We start from the raw sequence: 21,771 nt of genomic DNA on the forward strand, positions 1-21,771 counted from the left end.
CCCAACGTGTACAGAATGGAAATACAATGAGGCTTCAGTGTCTCCCGCTGTCTGCTTTCAATGAAGCACTGGGAAAATTTGAATTTAATAAGCTCATATTAATGTTACTAAATTATTTAACCCTGAGGATATGACATGGATACATATGCATATTTTAATACAAATGTTTAGAAATCTATGAAACAAAAAATATTAGGAACTATTTTTTTTCATGTCAATACTTTTCTCCCTGATATATGCTGCACTTTGCGCTTTACAAATCTTGTAGGCAACTGCAAAAAAAATAGGTAATACATGCTCAAAAAAGTTTTCTGGCCGAGTTCACAAGAAGCTGGAAACCTAAAAATATATATATAGATATATACACATACATAAACAAGAATATACATATATATTGCAGAAATATTCATATGTATTTATATATACACAAAAACAACAAAAATTTAGAAGAAATTGGCTTGTCATTTCCCAAAATTTGAAGAGAGTATCTTTTCATCCTGAGAGGTGTTCATAGGCCATCCTGAGTTTCATGCAGCTATATTCTTTCCTAGTCAAAATCTCCTAACTTTGTTTTGTGACACAGTCCAGCAACAAGGTAAACTCTCCAGAAAGTAGCAGGGCTGAGCACCCTTGCATTATTTCCTAGTGGAAGGGCTCCCTGAAGTCACACTATGTCATCTCTTCCATTTCCTGATACTAAAACTTGTCATGCAAGGCGGCCATCAGGTGACAAGTGGGAACAAACTTTTCTAGTCTCAAAATCCCAAGCCAGTAACCTGATCAAAACCAGTAAATCAGCTCATTTTGAATAAGTGAAGTACCACACATAACTGCTTAAAACTTGCATACCTCAAGATTTTAAAAGCCAGAGAGAAAAATGTGATTTTCATCAACTGCACATACAGAAGAATAATTGCTGGATGGAAATGCTGATTGCTAATCCTTAGCCTGGAGAATTTTACCTGCTACTCACCAACCTAAAAGAATTGCAATAGCCCAGTTTAAAGGGGCCGCTCTAAATCTGATACTATTTGGCTGAACCGGTAGAAAAGAGGTTCCTACAATGAAAGAATCACTGCGTTCTATCCTTTTATTCCTGAAGTAGTTAGTTTGCAGCATGCCATAGAAGCTGAGAGAAAGGCAAGTTCCAGCAAATACAAACAGGACTTCTTCCCTTAAAAAAAGAAACTAATTGGACGATCACCTAGAGCTCATGCTAATACTCCTTCAACACCTGGCTCAGTTACATCAAGTGATTCATGAATCCTGACAAGGCAAGCCACTACAGATATTGTTCTTGGTTATTAACTTACAACATTCACTGCGTACTGTTCACAGGTAGCCTCAGCCTATACTTCACCATGGAGACTTCCCACAGGCGCTGGAGGGCTCCTGAGGGCTCTTGGGCTCAGGCGTGGTCTTCCTTCCTTTCACAGAGAAGTGAGAAATACCTAGCATGGAAATAGAGCAGAAGAAAAAGAAAAAGGTAAACGCATCATCAAATCACTTGTTATCTCAACAAATAAAGTCTCACGACCAATTAGACGAATTGATACTTCACCGAAGATCATTTTCTTAAAAAAGAAGTTCAATGTTCTTGCTCTTTTCCCAAAAAGGACACAGCATGGTACAGCCAGACTCTCCTCACCCTAAAGTTGAAGCCATTTCTGGGAGATTTCAGACACAATCTTAGCTGAGAGGCAGACTTGCAAAAAAGCTTCAAAACAGGCCACGTGGCTTTACTCTTCTGCAAAAGGAGCCAAGGACTAGCACCTTCTACCACTGTCATACCTTACTGGGTCATGGAGAAGATCAAGAGGATCATTCTTGCAAAGCACACACAGTTCCCGAGAAGAAATCCACAATGTAAATGCAAAGCGTTACTGGTGGTCATAAGCCTGTTCCTGAGCCCTGGAGCCAGAATACAAAAGTCAGCACTGGCCAGGCACCAATCATCAGCTATCCCTGGAGCATCCAAACGTCTGCATGCCCGACTGTGCTGAGTTTCAGGAAAGAAAAGGAACAGAAACGAAGAATCTGGAATCTCTGGGGAAAAGAAAGTGAAGGCATCAAGCAGGAAGCTAAGAGAAAGAGTGTAAGGTGGGCCGTAGGGCACATGCGGGAGCGTGGTTATTTGGTACACGGCTCCCTCAGATTGCTGGTTTGCGGCGTTTTGTGCACTGAATGTTTGCGACGCTGTGAAATTTTCCACTTGGCTGTCTGCCATTTCCGCCCACCGAAGACAACACTTACACCCACCAAAGTAGCACAGCGAGGCCCTGATGGAAAAGGATTGGATAACTTTTTATTTGCTGTTGCTTTTAATGAAAAGACTTATTCATATCCTGATCATTAATATTTTCCACACCTGGATTTCTTGATTTTTTTCCCCCTTTTAAGGTTGACCGAGGAACAGCTTCTCCTGGAACGATACTATCAACTTATTTTGCCTTGTGTACTTTTGAGAAGCACACTTGAGGCACAGGAACTTGTATTAGCGGCTTTGGGGATGACGAGAAACAGAATTTAAGTGCTACACTAGAATCTTGTCTGCTTCCCAAATACATCATCGACAAAGGCCAGTCATGTTTTTTCTTTCAAATCATGAGCATGCACAGAAAAAACAGAGTTGTAGTATTAGCATTGTGGGTGTCATTAATACCATTTCTCAGGGAAAAAAAAGAGTGGTCCCTCATCTCTAAAAGAAAGACAAGAATGAATAATAACAAATCGTAGATTTGGAATTGGTAACACACTGACAAGTATACCTCAAAATAAAGAACTACTAAAAAATGGAGAGACCAAATTAGGGCAGAAGAGAGAAAGGAGGTGTCTGCTACATATAATTAACTATCACTTTCATAATGAATACAGTCTACCAAGTGCTTTCCCATTAATTAAATCATTCACTTGATACAATTTTACTTGGTACTTCCTATATCCACCAGGCTCTGTGTTTGACGGGGGAATACATGGTAAACAAAATAGCTCAGGATCCTGCACCCAAGGAGCTCACTGCCTCAAGAGGAACAGACATTAAATAATTATACGAGTTTTAGTGGATGCATAAAATTTGAAAGCTGGATAGGCAGTATGAAGGAAAAATGAACATTGTGATTTGTAGTCATGATGGGGGTACCTCACTTAGAAGAAGGGTCTCAGGAAGGCTTCTCTTACAAAACTAACATTCAAGCAGGAAAGTAGAAAATGAGTAGAAGTTAGCCAGGCATCAGGTTTCCAGGTAGAAGAAACAGTCTGTGCATTACACGAACTGATCTAGCGAGGTACAACTGTTTTCTGTTATTTCACTCCTTTTTATGTTGCCATTTCAACTGAGTCCCCTTGAAAAAGAAATGAGTGACACAACTGTTCTCCGTACCTTGAAATAAGAGATGATTCATCTTTCTGACTGCTAGGCCATCAGAGCAACACACACCTTCTCTGTGATTAATTTCTGTGAGAGGAACACCCCTGATGCAGGTGTTATTCCTGATGTGATGGTAAATAATGACCCTGCTCTCTAATGCACCCCAAGTCACTCCATCATCACAGTGAAGTAAAAGGAAGCTCTCTTGTTGACACCTGCATGCCACAGCTGAAGTTAAGAAACCCTCCCCCAAAAAGGACTGAAAACAGATCACATTACTTGTAGACTTCTGAAAAACATCTTAAGTACCTTGGATCAGGTACCAAATTTCTGGCTGCCCCTTGATGATTACAGTATTTTTATCATTTCTCTCTTGAACTTAAACAGCTTTTATGCCCACCATTAACAGTGTTCTGTCAGCCCTCTCTCTTGGTTCTTGGTTCAGTGATCTGTTTACTTACCCACATGAGCCGCAAGCAAGGTGCAAAGAAATTAAAAGCAGTGGAAATGTCATGTTCATCTGAAGTGTTTTCTTCTTCCCTATCATCCCAGATCTGGCTCAACTTAATTCTTCCACTAAGGAAAATCAATAGTTTGCTTTCTTCATCCTACAACATTAAAGCATCATCCAACAGGCTCATTCATGTTCTCCCCATGAATGGAGTAAGTCTGAAAGCCTGTCTGAAACAAATATGCCAAACTTCTATTTGAGTCTCTTTCCATTTAAAATACCCAAGATAAAATGTAATTTACTCTACAGGCTTCTCATACAAACAAAAATATTAACAATATTCCACATTCAAAGTCTCAGAGTACAAACCTTCACTTTGACCTGGCAACTTTGACTCACTCAGAAAGGAGAGAGAGGACAAGAAAAAGCACTTCTTGAAGCCAAGCTGTCCAATATCTGGCCATCGGACCTGGGAAATGACGCCGGGCTGTCAGTTTCATCCTCTGCCTAGAGGAGAAAATGACACAATGCCAATTTCTCCTTCCCCAGACTGCCCACAGCACTTACAGTCTCTACCACACATTCTGACCCAAGGTCCTTTTCAGTTCAGCACTTTGTTATACTGTCTTTTTATACTCCACTGGATTTATTTAAGTCTTGAAGGCTCAAAAAGTTTCTAAGCTCCCTGATGAAAGAAACCTTGCCATGCCCTTCTTTTGCAACCTCCTAATAGCGTCTAGTGGAAGAGCCTGGATTTAAATTAAATGATCCATATCCAAAACCTGTTCTAGGACTTAACCCTTACGCCAAAAGAATCACCAGTCTACAGCTATACGTTAAGCCCATTTCACCTTTCTCTGTCCTCCAGGGACTTGAAACTCTGATGATGCCTGTCATCATCATGTGTCAGCCCTCCACAAACTCGAAAAAAATTAAATTACAACTAAGCCTTTATATTCTGTTCTTCCAATCCATTACATTTTTAGTCACTAGTGGATTTTGAACAGTTGTCATCTCCTTTCAAGATTTACAAACTCCCCCATTTCCTCGTCACCAGCAGCTTACATCCTTAGTTCTCATAGCTTCTCAAAGCCACTATTAAGGAAACCTTCATGGCATGAGAGGGGAGATGCAGACCTCTGAGGCAGTGATACTCAAACTTGAACAGCATCAGAAATGGCTGGAGAAGGCCAGGTGCAGTGACTTATGCCTGTAATCCCAGCACTTTGGGAGGCTGAGGTAGGAAAATGGCTTGAGCTCGGGAGTTCAAGGCTGCAATGTGCTATGATCACGCCACTGCACCCCAGCCTGGGTGGAAGAACAAGACTCCGACTCAAAAAAAGAGAAGAAAGGAATAGAAATGGCTAGAGGGTCTTGTTAAATCAGAGAACGCTAGGACCCATCTGTGGGATTTCTGATTCAGTAGGCTTGGGGTGGGGTCAGATAACTTGTATTTCTGACAAGTTCCCAGGTGATGCTCGTCCAGGGACCACACTTTGAGAACCACTTCTCTAAGGTTAAATGTTTCTGTCAATTACAGGGCCAGAGAGATGCTAAGGATCTTCTGAGTATATTTAATCACCATATGATAGCTACATTGAAAGCAATGATACCTGTCTATTTTAAAGGAGCGATAAATGACTGAAAAAAAAAAAAAAAACCAACCCAAAAACCAAACAACAAAAACCTTCACATACTATATAACCCAGGTTATTACACTGTGTGTGGCCTCTCTACTTGGGCTCTTAATCCATTCTCCTCCTACTGGCTCCAGATCCTGCTGGGGTCAACTCTGCCCCCAACTTCCCTTCAGTCTTTTTCCTTTCTACTGGAAATTTCACATACTCCAAGCATACTCAGTCACTGCTATTCCTAAAAGACCTTATCAATACCCTAATACCGTCCCAAATGGCTGTCCCCTCTCTCCTGTTTACCAACAAACAGTTGTACTACACATTCAATGCCAGTATTTCACCACCTATATCTTAAAACTCTGGAGCTTGATTTCTACCACTTTTCTCTGTGTTAGTAACCTTCCTTCTCCTCCAAAGGTCACGAATGGTTTCCTGCCTTCTAAATGCAGTGACCTTTGCTGAGTCCTCCTCTTAACTTCTCTAACAACGTCTGATACAGTTCACCAGTAATAGTTCCTTCCATTTTCTTTTCCTTTTGTTTAGTAGACTAGCATTTTTGCCTCAACAGCATCTTTTCTGGAATGATCTCTCCCCTTGGCTGTTATCTGGGCTGGGACGACTTCACACGTTGGCCCGGAAGATGGACATATGACCCAGGTCTGGACAATCGTAATACAGCAACCCTCTAGCCACAGTCACTGGTCTAGGGGTAGGCATGTACCCAAGGCAAGCCAATCAGAGGCCTCTCTCAGACTACCTGGAACTAAGAGGAGCAACACACTCTTTCCTAGTGAGACCATGGGAGCAGGATGCTACTAACAGCTGATTTCTTTATTCACCTCTTAAGGAAAATCCACTGGAGAAGGCAGCTTCCCAGTAGAGTGCAAAGCTGAAAGACAGAAAATCTGAGTCCTGATGACGGTAAAGTCCCTTGGATTCAGCCATGCCAAAAGTTAGACTGATCCCTGAACTTTTTTTTTTTTTTTTGGTGAGATGAAGTCTTGCTCTGCCACCCAGACAGAGCAGTGGCACGATCTCGCTCACTGCAACCTCCGACTCCCAGGTTCAAGCAATTCTGCCTCAGCCTCCCGAGTACCTAGGATTATAGGCATGTGCCACCACACCTGGCTAATTTTTATTGTTGTTGTTGTTTTTTTTGTTGTTGTTGTTGTTGTTTTTTGAGATGGAGTTTCGCTCTTGTTGCCCAGGCTGGAGTGCAATGGCGCACTCTCAGTTCACTGAGAACCTCCACTTCCCGGGTTCAAGCGATTCTCCTGTCTCAGCCTCCTAAGTAGCTGGGACTGCAGGAACCCGCCACTACACCCAGCTAATTTTTGATATTTTTAGTAGAGATGGGGTTTCACCATGTTGGCCAGGCTGGTCTTGAACTCCTGGCCTCAAGTGATCCACCTGCCTCAGCCTCCCAAAGTGCTGGGATTACAGGCATGAGCCATGGCGCCTGGCCTGATCCCTGGAATTTTTAGTTATATTATGATAGACCAAATTCTAATGTAGCCCACAAGATTGCCATGCCCCCCGGCAGACACACACCTCTTCCCAGTTAGTCAATGGTACAGTAATCAAGGTTCTGCTGTTGTGAAGGGATTTTGCAAATATAAGTGAGGTCCAAAATCAACCGACCTTAAAATAGAGAGATTATCTTGGTGAGCCTGATCTAATTAAGAGAACCCTAAAAGGGATGGGGCTGTACCACGAATGAGAGAGGACATGCTGATGGAGGAGGCAAGTCATGTGGCAAGGAACGGGAAGGTGGATGCCAGGACCTGACAGTGGCCCCCAGCTCACAGCCAGCAATGGAACAGGGACCTCGGTCCTACGAGACCACAAGAAACTACATACAAAAAACCATGTGAGCTTGAAAAAGGACCATGAGCTCCAGATGATAAGGCAGCCCTGTCGACACCTCAATTTCAGTCTTATGAAACTCTGAACAGATAATTCAAGTAAGCTATGCCTGGACTTCGGATGTCCAGAAACTGAGATAATAAATAGGTGTTGTTTAAGTCATTATATTTGTAATTTACCATACAGCAATAGAAAACCAATCCACATATAATACAATAAATTCCTTTTTTTGTTTGAATCACTTTGAGTTTAATTTGTCTATTGCAACTAAAGTAAACAAATAATCTTAATTTCTCTGAGTTGGTACTTTCTTGGGTTCCTTATATTACTCCTTATAGCCCCTCTTCAGTTTTTTGCTCTCCCTGTTCTTTCTAACCCTACGGGACAGATTTCCTAAGGCTATCTGCTCAGTTCTCTTTACTTTCTATAATGATTTCCTTCTACTGTTTATCATTCTTAAATCTGTATCCTGGTCCCTGGTATCACCCCCTACAAACTCCTGGATATATGCAGTGGAAATAAATTATGTTTATTTCAAAATTTCCCAGTCCCTTGCTCCAAATCCAGCTCCTCCTCTTTCATTTCTGATGGAAGCTGACAGTATCATCATCTTCTCCTCTTTCTCCCACATTCCATCAGTTTTCAAGTCCTACCAATTCTGCACCCTTTCTATCTTCACCGCCCCATGCTAGTTCAGACTGAGTTCCTCTCACAGCAGCCTGCTCATTGGTCTTCTTATCAATGCTCTCTCTCTAAACTATTTGAGTCATCCCTGTTGGATCAAACTTCCTAAAGTAAACATTATATAACACAACTTCCCCATGCCATCCATACCTTCGTTGGTTCCTACAGCTTACTGAACATCTTTGAAATTCTTTATTTGATGTTGAAGATCTTCACAATCTGGCCCCAGCATGCTTTTCCAACTTCATTTCTACTTCTCCCTCATGCACACTGCAGCAGCCACAGTGAGCTGCTCACTTCCTCTATGAGAGCCTGCATTTCTACTCCACGTGTCAAAATGTAAGCCAGACCTCCCAAGACCAGCTCAAATCCCACTTTTTCTATGACTCTTTTATCCTCTTATTCTACAACTTTCTCAGTCAGAAGGTTTTTGTTGTTGTTGTTGTTTTGTTTTTGCAGGTGAACACCTATGGTTTAAAAATTCCTTTTCCTTGTGTTACTAATCATTTTATTCCTTATCCTAAAATAGGTGTCATTTCCCCAAGTGGAATGTGGTAACTTCCGTAAAGGTAGGGTTTCTGTCTGTCTTCTTTTTGTAAGCTTCATGGTGCTTTTGCAAATGATAACTCTTTGCTCAATATTCGTTGATTAACGATTGGTAACATGGCATTATATTGCATTATTCTCGAAGATGTTACATGTCTTTGAGTCTCTGTCCTCCATGGTTATCAAATGGAAGAACACCCTTTTGGGTGACTTGGAGAAAAATCATCACATAAGCCTCTAAGGAAACTCCCCAGTCCATCAGTGAAATGTTCCACAAGAGCCTCTTTTCCCAACTCAGGACTAAAGCTAACTCTTTGTATTTTCTTTCTGAGGAATAAAGAGAAGCTGCCAGGGCTGCTAGCAATTGCAGAGTTCAGAAATGCTTCCTCTGAATGAGCACACTCAGCCCAGCAGGGTGCAGAGCCCTGTCTCCACCCTGCCCACCGAGGAGCTTACGTGGCAGGCAAGCTGGGCCAAAAACACCCCTTTCCCAGGGAGAGGCATCTCCAGTGCAGGGCTGGACTGAGGGTCCAGTCAGACCTCAAGAAGAGTTGGAGGGAGGTCAGCGTGGGAGGCAGGCCACAACTCAAGGTATTCTGAAGAACATGATTTATTCACAACATATGTGTTCCCCGTTCAGTCAACATTTGATCATTTATGTGAGTTATCCATTGTACAATTTCTTACAAACTGGCTGTCCTTGGATACCTAGCACGCACTCAGAATATTCTCTGTGTATATTCACTGGTTTGTGTTCAAGGAATGAAATCCAAAATTAGTATCTGCCTAAAGAACACATTATCACAGAGATAAATACGCTGGAAAAATGTCTATCCTCAAAAGCTTTTTAAAAAATTATAGTTCATGTTGATCCATGCCACTGTTTCTTATCATTAGCATGGCTTATCACATAAAAGTAAGGATTTATTCACACAAAGACTCTCCTGGTGCGTGTATTTGTAGGCAGGTTACATCTTATGGATGTAGTGCAAAGTTTGCTACGAAATATAATTATACATTGGAGAAAAGTATGTCTGCATATCAAGAATAAAATGAAAATAAAATGTAAGTTGAACACAGAGATGATAAATACCCAATCTGTGCCGAGCAGCTGTAGAATGACGTCTCAGGAAATTAGTATTTTAAAGACAAGATGTCATGTGCTCCTATTGACAACTTATTCCGGGCCTTATTTGTTCAACACACAGGTCCTTCAGGGATTGTTGTAGCATAACAGAAAGAACAGTGGGCCAGAAGACAGGGAGGTCTGGGTTTAGAAGCCCAGAGACTCCACAACCCCTGAGTTACACATCCCCTTTCTGGTTGCCATGAGTCATCACACACCTTCTGCCCAGAGGAGAGTTTTCTTCCAGCCTGCTTGAAAAGGTCAGTGTTTAGGTGTTGCAGAAGTGCTTGGTGAAAATGGGGAAGGTGGAGACACAGGCTGTGCCTCATGCTTTGATAATTTCTGAAGCATTTGTAAATCATGAGCAGCTAAGGTCTGCAAGATGCTAATGTGTGCAGTCCAGTCCTCTGACTTTAAGTCTCTTTCAGTTCCTGCTCTATTTGCCTCTTTTTAATAACGCAATTAGTAAAAATTCTAAAAACGAAATAGCTAAATATTTTCCTCTCATTCTCTTTTTGCCATAATATTGGGAGTTATATGATAGTATCTTCAACTATTTTATTTGGCCTGACTTCACAAAGTACCAAACAGGGAGTGAAGACAAAATGAAGAGAGAATCCATGTATGCATCTCCCAACTTCTGTCCTTTTGAACAGACACAAGTAACAGAAGTCACCAAAAGTATTAAAAACACGATCTTGGAAGCATCCTATCAAAGCCACAACTTCCTTTTCTTTTTATGAAATATTACTATGCAAAATTACATGGCTACAGCTGGGACATCAAATCATGCTTTAAAAAATGAGTACTGAGGCTGGGCGTGGTGGCTCATGCCTGTAATCCCAGTACTTTGGGAGGCCAAAGCAGGCGGATCATTAGAGGTCAAGAGTTCAAGACTAGCCTGGCCAACATGGTGAAACCCTGTCTCTACCAAAAATACAAAAATGAGCCAGGTATGGTGGCAGGCACCTGTAGTCCCAGCTACTCGTGAGGCGGAGGCAGGAGAATCGCTTGAACCCAGGAAGCGGAGGTTGCAGTGAGCCGAGATTGCACCACTGCACTCCAGCCTGGGTGACAGAGTGAGACTCTCTCTCTCTCAAAAAAAAGTTAGTATTGGTATATTAGTAAAAGTCACTCAAAGCTCAAAAACAACAGAATTATCTTCCAAACTTCAAAATCAGTGCCAGATTTAACTACTTAACTTTTGCATAACGTTTGCCCCCACACAACTTTCCATAATAATATTACGTCAACTGCACTCATTTTCTTTTTGGTCTACTTGTTTTACTAAATTAAAAGCCAACAGATACAACAACTCTATACTTTAAACTTCTCTTTTAATACTATTCCGAGTAACTGCCTCCTTGTTTAAATATTACAATTTTCTGACGCAATCAGAACAAAAGTATTGCAAGACAAAGGTGCTATTGAAAACTTCTCTTTTTCTGGAGGAGGCTTCATAAAAGCATTCTAGCTTAAAACTGGGATTTCAATGGTCTCAACTGTGAATACCATGTAGCAGAAATGCCACTTGGCATTATATCTAGGGATTACCTGTTGAAACACCAAAGACAGGTATACCTTGATGTGGGTTACGTAGGGCCGGGTAAGTAACAAGGAATACAATTATTCTTTCTTTCTATGAATGTGGCGCTGAAGATTTGATACCATATTTGGAGCACAGATCCATCATGTGGAGGGATGGGGAAACACAAGAGAGGGGTGCTGAGTGTGACCACATTCCCACACGCCTGTCTGAGCCCGCTACAAGTCACACTGCATTATGAAGGACCCTGTATTCCACTTGCTGCAACATTTCCAATGCAAATAAAGGAAAATATCAACTACTATTTTATGAGTAAAGGACGCTGGCAAGATGCAGCCATGCGTGGTGTGTCTTAAGAGTCCTGAAACTCAGTTAAAATACCTGATGACCGCGTTTCATTAAAAACCCCAAGGAATTTCTTTACACTATGAGCATTCTACAAGTTTCCTACCTCTCTTTAAAACTAAATATTTAAAACTCTTTAGAATTAGCAACATCTGTGTGTCACCTGGCTCTAGGACACACATTCTCGGGGAAGAGCATATCCCCATTTCTATTAGTAGAAAGAATAACAGGATTTCTCCCCTCCTCCTTCATCTCGCAGATTTAGGGGTTTATCCTAGTATCATGGCTCAGGGGATTCTCACACTTACAACTCCTAACATATCAAAAAAGGAGAAAATCTCTCTTCACTCCTTAATTGTTTTGTCGAATAAGCTCTCAAAAGTTCATTTTTGTTACCTTTTTCAGGCAAAATAAGAGGCCTTTTACAAAAATTCTATTGCTAAAACAATGGAATTCTCCCGAGAATGACTTCGTTATGGAAATGAAGTGACAGCTTCTTTTATCTAGCCAGGCAGAAAGTCTGCATTTATAAAAGGCATTCAGAGCACTCAAGTGTTGTGTGTGGGAGGACAGAAAATGCTATTTTTAATTCAGATTGCAGCATTCCTCCCATCCAGGTCTTTCAGTATAATCATAATCATAATAAGACTGATCTAAAAAGAAAAAAAAAAAAAGATTCCCATTCCTGCTGACCCCAGCAGAAAAAGAGAGAAAAAAAGAAGGAAAGAAAATTAAGAAAATGATTAATACAGCTTCCTTCCACTTTTAGACCATTCTGTAGGCTTGGAGATCCACCTTCGAGGCAATCAGAGCAGACTATCCATTATCCAGAGTTAAAAGCACTTAAACTCTGCTAGTAACGGCGTCATGTCTTCTCACACAAATTTACATTTTTGTTCGTGTGGCTTTCCCTCTCCTAAGTTTGCAGGAATTGCCTGTGCCTGCTGGGAAACGCCGTGCGAGTTCCTCCATCTGTTTCCAAGACTTAACATTCCTTGGTGACAGTGCAATGGACGAGTCTAGCCTGGTGGCAGGGCCATGCTGGGAACTTGACTTCTAATGTCAATCACTGGAATGCCCTTCTAGTAAGGAAGAGGTGCCCAAGCTTCCGTTTGAGTTAGCACAGACCTTTCTAGGTCAGGTGTAGAATCTAGAGTGATGAATGGAAGTGCTGGAAAGGAAATGAAGACCAGTGTAGATGTCTCTTTGCAGAAGTTGGACATTGGAGGAAAAAACAGAATAAGACGAAAATAGAATCACAAAGGGTAAAATGACTGGTTTAAAGCTACACGTGCAGGATTAGAGAAGAGATGGGGTCCAAGGGGTGTTTTTTAATGAAGATGAAATTCACATAATACAAAATTCAGCATTTTAACTATTTTTAAAGTGTGTAAGTCAGTGGCTTTTACTCAATGCACATGTTGAACAACCATCATCACTATCTAAATCCAGAAGATTGTCATCACACCCCTTACCCATGAAACAGTCACTCCCTGTCCCCTACTCCTCTGAGCTCCTGGCAAGGACTAACCTACTTTCTGTCTCCAAGGAGTTGCCTATTCTGGATGTTGTGTATAAACTGAATCATACAAGATGTGGCCTTTTGTGTCTGGCTTCTTTCTCTTGGCATAAAGTTTTCAAGGCTCATTCATATTGTAACATGTACCAGTACTTCATTCTTGTTTTAGTTCAATAATACTCTATTGTAGGCTATACCACATTTTGTTATTTATTCATCAGTTGATGGACATTTGGGATGATTCCATGTTTGGGCTACTATGAATCATGCTGCTATGAACATTTATGTACATGTTTTTGTTTGAATACTTGTTTGCAAATTTCTTAAGTGCATACCTAAGAGCAGAACTGCTGAGTCATGTGGTAATTCTGTATTTAGCTATTTGAGGACCTGCCAAATTGTCTTCTATAGTGACTGCACCATACTACATTCCTACCAGCCAGGTATATTCCCATTTTTTCCACATCCTTGTCAACACTTGTTATTTTCCTTTTTTAAAAAAAGTATGGCCATCATAATGGGTGACCATAATAAAGTGGTATCTCATTGTGGTTTTGGTTTGCATTCCCCTAAACACTAATGATGTTGGACATCTTTTCATAAGCTTATTGGCTATTTATATATCTTCTTTGGAGAAATCTCTATTCAATGCCTTTGTCCATCTTTAAACTGGGTTGTTTGTCTTTTTCTTTTTGAGTTGTAAGAGTTCTTCATATACTCCAGAAAATAGACCCTTATGAGATACTGATTTGCAAATATTTTCTCCCATTCTGTGGGCTGTCTTTTGACTTTCTTGATAGTGTCCTTTGGCTCACAAAAGCTTTGATGCTGATGAAGTCCAATGTATCTATTTTTTTCTTTTGTTGTTTGTGCTTTTGGTGTCATATCTAAGAATCCATTGCCAAATCCATGGTCATGAAGATTTACTCCTGTTTTCATGTAAAAGTTTTATAGTTTCAGTTCCTACATTTAGGGTATTGATCCATTTTAGTTCATTTTTGTATATGGTGTGAGGTAAGCATTCAACATTTTTCTTTGGCATGTGTCCCCTGTGACTTTTTCCATTGTCTCAGCACCATTTATTGAAAACGGGTAAGAGAGATTTTGAGTATGAAGTGATTTTAGTCTTTTCTCCTGAAAAAAGAAAACTTTAAAAAATATATTATTTTAAAAATTAATTTTCTGGCTTTTGGTTACACTATGACTGTATTCAGCCAGTATTTAAATGTTTTACCTCATCCTACATTTTAAAGATGCAGCAAGTTTTCCAGAATGATGACCAACCAGAGCCAGGATACTGAGCTTTCAGGGAAGCCAGCCACTTTTTGAGGTGGTGCTTTTGCAAGAACTAATTTCCAAAAGCAACAGTAGCTTAAAATTGCTGACTTTCCTATTCTTTGGGTTGCATTTGCTTCTGTGTTTGTGCCCCTCTAGTGAAGAGCCCCTGTCTTCAGATATCCATAGACTTCTGTTCTCTTTCCAAGCCCAACATCCACCCATTAAGATTGGCTGTTTGGAGAAAACTTAATAAACGAATTCATATCAAATTGTGTATAACTAAGAGAAATAATACACTTTTAGCATGATAGCTAAGACTGTTTATTTTAAGCAAAAAGAATACAGTGTAGGTTGTAGAATTCTGGCTATCATCAGTTCAGCCAATGCAAGGAGTGAAAACTTTTAAATTCCCCTAAAGCATCCGTTCTCCAACTTGGCTACACATTGTGATCACCCAGGGAGATTTAGAAAGTACAAATGTCTGGGTTCCACCCACAGAGATCCTTACTTAACTGGTCTGGGGTACAACTCAGGCAACAGAATTTTGGAAAGCTCCGCAAGTGATTCTACTATGCAGCCAAGGTGGAGAGTCACTGCCCTGAAGTCAGCAGAGGTTGCTACCTACTCCTCCCACAAAGGTGGCTCCTCTCATCACCTTGCACCACTTGCAAGCAATTAGGGATGCACATTTACATGTTTTTAAAAGTCTTATAATTTCTGATTAAAACCAACAAAACTTGAATTTCTTTTATCAGTTATCATTCACTCTTCTCAACAACCCTGTAAAAGTAGGTTTATTGTTCCCATATGACAGACGAGGAAACAAACTCTGAGAGATTAATTAAGGACAGTCCTAGATCACAGAACTTGGAAGTGGCAGAAAAATGATTTTAATACAATTATTTCAACCCTACAGTCTGTATCATTATAATCTCCCAGTAATTTCAAAAGGGCCAGCCACTGTGAGTGTGGGCATATAATCTGGTTGCATCGTCATTGTGGCACTCATCTTGTGGAATGGGACGAGGGGATATCAACTCACTGAAGAGAATAGTGGGCACTACCTCGATCGGTTACTATTTACCTTTTTTTCTCTATATTGTAGGCATGTGGGTGTGTGAGTGTATGTAAGTGTACATCCACCTAAGGAAAGTGGACCTCAAGGGTACATCTGAATTGAGAAAAATATGGCCCAACTACAAGAATGTACCTGGGTAGGGTTTTCAGAGATGGCACAGGTATAGTAATTCTTTCCAAGATGTGATAAGACTGGTAAAAGGTCATGAAATACCTTCATTATGATAAAAAATAACAAACATTGAGGAAACTACCAATTCATTCATTTATGGATTCATCTAATGCCTATATATAGATTACAAAGCTCAATCAGTAGTGAGTGACAAGACTGAAGAATGTCAGGCAAAAATCTCCAATACTTAAATATTCAGGTTCTTATAATAGACAAGACACAATTTCCACATAATATCATCTTGTCTGCCAATGCATGGGGCACATTAACAAGCCTTGACACAATAGTAGAACAAATCAGAATTAGTAAAATGTATTGCTAATGATGGCGGAAATTGGGAAGTGAGTTTCATGTCACTTTTTTCTCTTATTTCAAACTGGTGCACTCAAACAAATGTGTAGGTTTGTGCATGCGTGTGAGCATGCACATATGCATGCATGCACACGTGCATACACACACTCACACACAAGGCTTGAGAGAAGACTCTATTTTAGTTCTGTCATTCTTCACAGGTCTAACAACTTACTTTTCCTTAAAACAAGGAAAGGAGGGCTGTCATGTTATTATTCTGTTTCCATTATTATGCCATAAGGAAACTGGAAGAATTCTTTATTTTTTAAATGTTTTTAAATTTTACTTTAAGTTCTGGGATACATGTGCAGAATATGCAGGTTTGTTACATAGGTGTGTATGTGCCATGGTGGTTTGCTGCATCTATCAACCCATCATCTAGGTTTTAAGCCCTCATGCATTAGGTATTTGTCCTGATGTTCTCCCTCCCCTTCCCCCCAACTCGCCAATAGGCCCTGGTGTGTGATGTTCCCCTCCCTGTGTCCATGTGTTCTCATTATTCAACTCCTACTATGAGTGAGAACATGCGGTGTTTGGTTTTCTGCTCCTGTGTTAGTTTGCTGAGAATGATGGCTTCCAGCTTCATCTATGTCCCTGTAAAGGATATGAACTCATTCTTTTTCATGGCTGCATAGTATTTCATGGTGTATATGTACCACATTTTCTTTATCCAGTCTATCATTGATGGGCATTTGGGTTGGTTCCCAGTCTTTGCTATTGTAAATACTGCTGCAATAAACATATGTGTGCATGTGTCTTTATAGTAGAATGATTTATAATGCTTTGGGTAAATACCCAGTAATGGGATTGCTGAGTCAAATGGTATTTGTGGTTCTAGATCCTTGAGGAGTCGTCACACTGTCTTCCACAATGGTTGAACTAATTTACAGTCCCACCAACAGCGTAAAAGCATTCCCATTTCTCTACAGCCTTGCCAGCATCTATTGGGAAACTGGACGAATTCTATACAGTAGATTTAGGAGCTGCAAAGGAGTAAGGATTTGCTGAAGATTTTCGTAGGCAAGTATTAGAAGTTGGTTAGACGAGAAAAGTTTTCACAAGTGGGAGTTGTACCTCCTTGTCTCCTAATTGTAGTGAATCTGTCAACTTTCTTTTCAGTGTATCAAGACTTTACTCTTCAAAATCATTCTCAGTATGCTCTGAATTGCTATACTTTTAAGTTAACTACTTCTCAAAGTGCTGTTTAAAAACTGACATCTTCAACCACATTTCAGGCTTAGAATCTATCTAAATTTGCAAAGTCTCATTGGTTCTTATAAAAGTGCTACTTAAAAAAATACACTTGACAGCCAATCTCTTGAAAATGATTTGTGCAGAAATTGTGTTCAAATTACTTTATATCAAGACATTTAAGAGAAAATGTGGTTTTCTTTGTAATAGGCTAAAAATAATGATATCCTTTATCTTCAACTGAACATGTACATATGTTGTATAAGCTGTTGCATTTAAACAAATTGAAAAACAGTAGGATTCTGGCTATAGTCCATAAAGAAACAAAACTTGCCCAGAATATCATTTTAAGCATTAAAAAATACAATTAACTGCTATTTCCCACAAAGTTCAATCCTACATACAGAATCGGAATTGTCAACCAGGTCTAAAGCATCAAATTATAAAACCTAATGTCTCAGAAATAGACAAGAAAATTCAGAAAAAATAATTATTACAGTCCAATTGCACACAAAGAAAAGTGAGAATAAAAGGCAAGTTATATAGTTTATATTTCTACAAATTCCTTTTGAGTTACTGGGCAACATTCTACTTAAGTGGACCCTTATGACGGTAGTATAATGAAAATATCCCTAAGTCATATCCCTAAAATAATTCCCACTGAACATTTCATTAAATGCTCAGTATGTGCAAAGTACTGTGAGGTCAGGTTCAGAAATGGAGAAAGCATGTTTATTGCTTTGAATGCAGAATATTGATTTTTAAAACATTAAGCTAATCGTCACCAACTCTAATAATTTTTGATGATTCCTCATTGCCAACAGCATTGATTTTCAAATGTGTTTTTTAAAAGCCAGAGCTCTGCCTTCAAACGAAATCTTATATAGAAATCTAATACACAAAATAAATAAAATTGAGGCTACTTACACTATCTAATTTCATTGGTTCCTCCTACTTCTCGTCCATCACCGCCAAGTACTTCTGAAGGCAGCTCCACGGAGGTTCACAGGGCAGGGGTTGGGAGACTGAGAAATCCTTAGGCTACTGGAGAATGTGGTCTGACCTCCTCCAAGCTGAGGAGTCTGTACTCCTCAACATGGCCTTTGAGACCCTCTGTGGTTTGCTCCTGGCCTCATGACACGTTACCACCAATGGAGCACTGACTGTTCCCTGCACACACTCTGCACCATGCTGTTTGTTCCCTGTGCTTTGTCCATGCTGTCCCTCGGCAGGTGATCCCTTTATGTCCGTCTTCTCTTTGACAGATGCCAAGACACCCCACAACTCTGCACAGCTGGACACAGTCTTAACTCCACATACACAATCATATTTGGCGCACCAGGCTGGCTGGTAATTATTGTTCATATGGCTTTCACTTAAACTAACCTGAGAGTAACACAAGCACAGCACAGAAAATGTATTCATAGTTATACTCCAGCTTGGAGCACAGATGTTGACCTAACAGTGGCTTCATAAATGTTTGTTGAATGAATGAATAAAGATGGATGGATGAGTGGATGACATGACAATACACTTTCATCAAACTAGGGAAAAACCTTTATGCAAATATACATATATATTACATATATACTTCTAAAAATTGTGGTAAACTACACAAATATAAAATTTACCATCTTAACCATTTTTTGTTGTTGTTGTTGTTGTTGAGACGGAGTTTCGCTCTGTCTCCCTGGCTGGAGTGCGTGGCGCGATCTCGGCTCACTGCAAGCTCCGCCTCCCGGGATCACGCCATTCTCCTGCCTCAGCTTCCTGAGCAGCTGGGACTACAGGCGCCCGCCACCGCGCCCGGCTAATTTTCTGCATTTTTTTTTTTTTTAGTAGAGACGGGGTTTCACCATGGTCTGGATCTCCTGACCTCGTGACCTGCCCGCCTCAGCCTCCCAAAGTGCTGGGATTACAGGCGTGAGCCACCGCGCCTGGCCTCTCATCTTAACCATTTTTTAAGTATACAGTCAGTGGCATTAAGTACCTTCACAATGGTGCACAACCATCACCACCATCTACCTCCCAAACTCTTCATTTTGCAAAACTGAAACCTTTTAACATACATACATTTTTAAAAGTCTTTAAAATGTAATTTAATGATCTAGGGTGTGGGGTACCCAGGTTCTTCACTTCCCCCTTGCCCCCACCTGCTGTATATCTTGTGCCTTTCAGCCACACTTAGGGCATCTTTAGCAAGAAATGTGGTCAATGTGGTTGAGACATGTGGTCAATGAAACTCCTGCCTACGAGCTTAGCTACTAGCTAGCAGTTTGGGCTGCTCAAAATGAATTTCCTGGATAATTTTCCTAAGCCCTCACTGACTCCTACTCGCATGTATTGTCAGGAGTCAGCTTTCACTCCTGGGACTGGTTTGGGCTTCCAGAAAGCGTGCCTTGTAAAGAACAGAGCCTGTGTGTCAAACAGCCTATATACAATACACATAGCTTATATATGACAACCCTGTGATTTATCATTTCAACATTTCTGAACTCAGGACTTACTTTATATATGATTAGTACATAAAAGAGTGGTAGCACCCCCACCCCCAGAAACTAATCATTAAATCTACAGTGCATATTATCATCAGCGACACCAGAAAAATCAAAGAAAACTGGTGTCTATTTCATATTTGCACAGAATCGTTTTTAATTTTAAATGTTTTTCATATAATGATCACATTGCCGATCTCACACTTGGAGGAGCAAAAAGAAAAGAAGGAAAAGGGCTGAAAAGGGTGACAAGTCACTCAGATGAATGGGATGAGGCCGGGAGGTGACCAGGCCTGGATCAGATGTGAACTGCTCCCCACAAAGGCCTCTCCTTGGCGCTTAGCCTCAGACTCCCCCCATGTGTAAAATGACACAAGGGAAATGAGAATCAAACCAGGGTTAAGCTGTTCCTGACGTGCCTCCTGCACCAACATCCATCCAGCTCTCTGACCTTCTTATGAGGCTCAGGAGTCCTCCTGGGGGAAAGAGCTGCAACACCTGCTATTCTACTTTGCATGACTGGTTCAGGCTCTAGGAAACAGCAAGAGCCCACCTCCTCCTGCAGTCAGCAGTAGCTCTACTTCTGTTTTCCAACTGGGATCGTGGCTACTGCTTTCTACTTCTCAGCAGCTAATTACACACGCCCTCCGAGGAACCTAGGCCACTGAGTGAGGGGCCCAAACTCAGCCGGACACAATCCCCGCTTATCCCTCTCAGCTGTGGTCAGCTGGACACCTAGGCACACATGGGGAAGCCACTCAGTCCTTGCCTGAAAGAAGACAACATTTCGGCAGCCCAAATCTCAACCTTCTTGACTAATAGGCAAGCTTACCATGTGTTGAATTTAACCAGCCAGCACCAAACCGTCAGACTTTCTGTTACTCAGAAATAAGTAAACAGTATGAAAAAGGTCCCTTATTAGGTGGGCTCAGGGTGCTGGTATCAGGACTATTTTTGCGTACTCTATCATTAGGTCAGGCTGACATCCCAAACCTTAAAAAGTTAATAAGGGAAAGAACGCATAAACGCATATAAGCTTTATATGGAAGGTTAAGTGCACTGGCAGCCTACTAAAATAGAAAGTTAAATACAGCAATGAGATTTTGAAATTTCCCCTTGCAATAAAAAAGAAGGGGCCTTAATAGGAACACAAGCCAGGCTTGCTGGAAAAGCAGTCTTTGTTCCTTAAAACAACCTGCAATAGACTACTTCCGGAGGACTCAAATTTCCGGAAATATTGTACCATCACTGACCCGTGTACATGGCTATGAGGCTCCCATACCAATAGCACTCTCAGGGAGAATCGACAGTTTAAAGAAAGCAAATTAGGGTCTCAGTAATAAGATGACTGAGAACATAAACTATTATGCATCTATCTTTTAAACACTTAAGTAATTTTAGTGTTGCTTTACTTGCCAGAGTAAATGAGTTATAAAAACCTCTGCTTTCTCATAAAAGCCTCCACATACCCAAGGAATGGTGAATGGCGTTACAATAAGCAGCACGTGTCCCATTTCCTCCCTTAAGGAATAATCCTCTTTTTGTGATTCTCCTTTTCACTTCATCTGGAGGGCAGTGTCTTCCCTCCTAGAAGAGAGGCCCAGGCTGAGAGCATCATGGTTTTGGCAGGGAACTCAGAAAATCTTGGCATCAGGGCTTACTATAAGCTGAGTTAAACAGGAATGGAAGATCATTGGAATCCCTGGAAAAATAGAAAATATTTCTAGGGTAGCACAGAAGTTTGGCCTTTTCACTGGTGATTTGTTTCCACTTGTTCACATGCTGTGACTCATCATTTGGGTGACATGGAGCAGGCAGCATCATTTCAAGCTCATCATTTTATTAAGCAATGAGTCAAACGAAGAAAGTGGTTTAAGGGAAATGGTCATTTTCTAATGATTTTTCTCTAGTATGATTTTATTTAATAGTTTTACATAAGCAAAGCCGATGTCTCCTCTGACCTCCCCCTTTTAAAATTTCCAGAAAATAAGACATTCTGATGGAGATCAGGCCACAAGACAGTAGTTCAGAAAAGGGTAATTTTTGTTTTAATTTTTCTCCTCACTCCCTATTTAATGGTGGCCAGGATATTGAAATTCTCTGGAAAACACAGAACCCATTTA

The 21,771-nt window shown here is 40.6% G+C and overlaps 1 protein-coding gene across 8 annotated transcripts in view; it reads right to left on the reverse strand.

The window, feature by feature from the left end:
* The window catches only part of ATXN1 (ataxin 1), a 457,657-nt gene that overhangs the window by 182,230 nt on the left and 253,656 nt on the right, over nucleotides 1–21,771 (reverse strand). For all 8 annotated transcript variants that reach the window (XM_050788034.1, XM_050788028.1, XM_050788029.1 and 5 more), the window contains one exon: nucleotides 1,314–1,451. The gene's annotated coding sequence lies outside the window, so the exon portion shown is untranslated. The remainder of the gene's footprint in view (nucleotides 1–1,313; nucleotides 1,452–21,771) is intronic.

This window comes from Macaca thibetana, chromosome 4 (assembly GCF_024542745.1).
Source record: "Macaca thibetana thibetana isolate TM-01 chromosome 4, ASM2454274v1, whole genome shotgun sequence".
Taxonomy (NCBI): Eukaryota; Metazoa; Chordata; class Mammalia; order Primates; family Cercopithecidae; genus Macaca; species Macaca thibetana.